We start from the raw sequence: 4,159 nt of genomic DNA on the forward strand, positions 1-4,159 counted from the left end.
GGTGCTGAGGTGTGTGGGATAACAATACTAGAGTAGGAATTCCACCCCCTCCCCCCCCTCTTCCTAAGCTTTATCAATTCATACTTATTCCATACCTTCTACCTGTTAGCTTCATCTGCCTGTTTATTCCAGTCTTGAAACACTTCTTATGCTTTGAAGCTTTGCAAGTTAATTTTTATGACAGCTTCCTGCCACCTCTGTGCAGTCAGAGTATGATATTGATTATATAGACTGCACATCTGGGGCTGGAAGTACTTTTTAACACTAGTCTCTTACTTCCCAAACATCTTAAGTTTTATGGGTTGGGCATTGGTGATAGTTTTCATCCTCTTCTGCTTTCTCACAATTCACGTGTACTATCAACAATTAAAATCTCAAAGGACTACCATCTCTTGTCCTGAAGCTTTGCTGAAAGTGTCCATAGCTGGCTGTTACTCCTAGTCAAAGCTGACCTGCATCAGAAGGGATGCCGAAAGATGGCTGTGCCATCAAGCATCCCCATGGTTTTCATTTAATTGCATTTTCTAACGCAGCACCTTCTTGATGTAAAGGAACCTTAATGTGGGGACCATCCAGTGGCTTCCTGAGCTATCAAATATAGACGCTTGAGGAGGGTTTTGCTCTCGCTATCTTAACCCATCCCGTATTTGAGAAAATGGCTACTGAATTCATAACACTGCAGATGGTCTGGCTCCCCCCAAACTACGCTGCAAATGCTCCTTGGGAGTGCTTGCAGTGGTTTTCCCACTCCAGAGCTATGGGCTGTCTATTTGTCCTGCAGTAGGACTAACTTTGATTTTATGTTTAAGCATACAAGAGTTGCCCTACATTTTGTTTCCAGCATTCTTGAACACTGGCAAAGACAGCTTTGAATAAGACATTTACAACTAAAAATACCTGAAGTCAGGAATTTTGATACTAAAAAATGTTTCTTGTTGAAATGTAAGCTTAGTTAGCTAATTACTCTAGCCTATGACTTGAGCAGTGATCAGATCAGAATGTTTTTGATCTCAATGGTTTACTGTATTAATGCTTTTGATTGCAGCTACTTATGTGTTGCTGCAGATGTGGCGGGAAGAGGTGTGTAACACCAGCTATGGCCACTGAAGATACTTCAGTTAATGGCTGTCTAAAGCTTTACATGAGAAAGAAGGTAAGATTACCAAAAATAGTGAGATAGAATAAAAAGCATTACTCATATGAGAAGCTTTAGAATGATTCTAAATCTTTATTAAAGTGATGCTTTTACTTATTTTTTTGCTTTTTTTGTGTAGAAAAATTCAAAGTATATAAATTACATCTGTTGTTTGTGGGTTGTTTTTCCTGGTGTTTGTTTTTGTTGTGTGTGTTGGTTTTTGGTTTTTTGTTGTTGTTGTTGGGTTTGTTGTTTTGGGTTTTTTTTCCCCCTCTTCTTAAACCAGTAATTATTTTCTACCAGCTTACAGCAGGTATAAAAAGGTCTCATACTTTGCTGTCACCTAAGCAGCATTGTAAGGCAGGTACTATCAGTTGTCGCTATTTGAGTTGCTGGAGTGTGTCCAGAGAATGGCAGTGAAGCTGGTGAAGGGTCTGGAAAGTAAGTCTTAAGAAGAGCAACTGAGGGAACTGGGGTTGTTTAGCCTGGAGAAGAGGAGGCTGAGGGGAGACCTTATTGCTCTCTACAGCTACCTGAAAGGAGGTTGTAGTGAGGTGGGGGTTGGTCTCTTATCCCAAGTCAATACCGATACGATGAGAAGAAAGGGCTTCAAGCTGTGTCAGGGGAGGTTTAGACTGGATACTAGGAAAAATGTGTTTACTGAAAGAGTGGTCAGGCATTGGAACAGGCTGCCCAGAGAGGTGGTGGAGTCACCATCCCTGGAGGTGTTAAAAAAAACGTGTAGACATGGCACTTCAGGGCATGGTTTAGGAAGCCTGGGGGTGTTGGGCTGACGGTTATACTTGATCCTAGAGGTCTTTTCGACCCTTAACGATTCTGATTCTAACTCATTTCTCTTGCATGTGGTTTCCTGATAATGTTATGTGGCAGGTGGACAGGAAGGGTGTGCTTGCAGGCTCTTGTCCAATTGAAACATAATGCAGGTAAATCAGTTATTTCCCTCTCAAGACATTGTTTTGCCATGTCCTAAATGGTATGCAGGGCTCTTCCATGGACCGTCTGAAGAAATGAGTCTTGGAACTCAGTTTTGAGATACGTGACAGAGAAGCCTTAGGCCGGGTAGGATTTTTTTCACCAGTGTGTTTAGTTTCTATTATAGAAGTCCTGTTTGCTCAATCTGCTAAGCTCAGGAGCTGGTGCGTATAAAGAGGTGCATCATATGGAAATTTTACTGATTGCTAAATTGTAGAGTTTTAACAGTCTCCTCTGTTCTTGATGCTGCTTCATTCCCCACGTGTGTGTGAACTGCTCGTGAGTACAGCTGTGCTGACATACAGAGCTTTTATACTGATTGAAATCACAGAATCACAGGTTGGAAGGGACCTCAGGGATCATCTAGTCCAACCTTTCTAGGAAGAGCACAGTCTAGACAAGATGGCCCAGCACCCTGTCCTGTTGACTCTTGAAGGTGTCTGACGTGGCCGAGTCAACCACTTCCCTGGGGAGATTATTCCAATGGTTGACTGTCCTCATCATGGCATTAAGCTGAAGGCAAGAGAGGGTCAGAGATGTTCTTTCTAATTAACACAATTATAAGCTAATGATAAACCAGTCACTAGTTCAAAGAATCACTTTCATTAATGTGAAGCAAATTTAATTTGCAGTGCAGTGTTTTGGCAACAAGAGGTGTGCTGTGGAATGCAGACTTTTACTCTGTTGCTGTCACAGACTTGAAAGCAAAGGATACAGTTGAGAAGGAAAATGTAAAAGGTTTAAAGTGATTGCAATAATACCATTTTCTTATGTATAGGAGTCTGCATTTTCGGTGGCCATCAAGAACTGTTAGCCTGTGGCTGTTCTATAGTAAGCACAGCTCTTACACAGCTGCACTGCTCCACTGATGCAGGGGAGGTGTGTATTATATTGGCTGGGGTCTTCAGATACTGTATCATCTACAGAATGTGATCTAAGATGCTAAAACTTTGACTACAAGCCCAAATAAAATGCATTTGTTTTACCTTCTGTGAACCATAAACTGCCACTTGTAGGTCTCATGCTACCATGTTGGTTTGATGAAATGTAAGCACTCGCGTGTTCCTCCCATCAGAGGCAATGTAACCAACCTGTCAAGAATAAGCACCCTAAGGAGAGGCTTGATCTGCAGGCTGCAGCTTTTGCATCTCTTTTTGCCCACAGGTCTGTGAACTTTCCAATAACTAAGTCTGTCATTTTCAGAAGACTAGGCAGTGCAGAACACGGCCTCCTTAGGGTGTGCCTGGGGTGGACTCCTGCAGGCATCCTGCCTGGCATTCAGTGCAATCTGCAGCCTGTCACCCAGTACAGATTGTTGGGCCTGTACAATGAAGGTAAGAGCTTACACAACTGAATCTCCAACTTCAGTATAGTGTGGTGTTGGCTTATATTCTGCAGAGTAAATATGCTGCAATTCAAAGGGAGCCTTTACAGCTTATGGGATTTGCGTGTATACATGTGTGATATACAACACAGTCCTGTGTGCAGCAGGTGGGGTTTTACAGCTATTGCATCTCATGTGATTTCCAGATCATATGTGGTTGTGTAATTTTAAAGTAAATTACCTACGACCTCAGACTGTGATCTAATGTAAACTGTGAAATTGTTAGTAACAAAGGTTCCTCAGGTCAAGTTTTCTCTGCGGTGACATTTTTACAACCTACCGCTTGAACACTGTTTTTTAACCGGGTGAAGGTGGTTGTGGAATTGGAAGCTTCTGTTGATGAAATGAAGGAGGCATCTAGTTTAGTGCCCCTTTCTTTAACGGAACAATGCCATCACAGCTGATAGGAACAGAAAAAGAAGGCATGAAAGGTAGCAGATAGGCTTTAAATACCCCAGGGAAGCAGATCTGGAGAAAAAGGGGCCAGACTGCTCTGGCTGCAGTACCTGTTAATTTCAAGAGCACCTTGACTATTCCTGGGCTCCCCTGGTTCCCCCCAAAGAAGAGTTTTGCCTGATAGCCACTTCCCATGCCTATCATTACAAAAGAAGCAGGAAAATATCACTTTGAATGTCAGAACATTTACG

Source organism: Phalacrocorax carbo, chromosome 3, assembly GCF_963921805.1.
Source record: "Phalacrocorax carbo chromosome 3, bPhaCar2.1, whole genome shotgun sequence".
Taxonomy (NCBI): domain Eukaryota; kingdom Metazoa; phylum Chordata; class Aves; order Suliformes; family Phalacrocoracidae; genus Phalacrocorax; species Phalacrocorax carbo.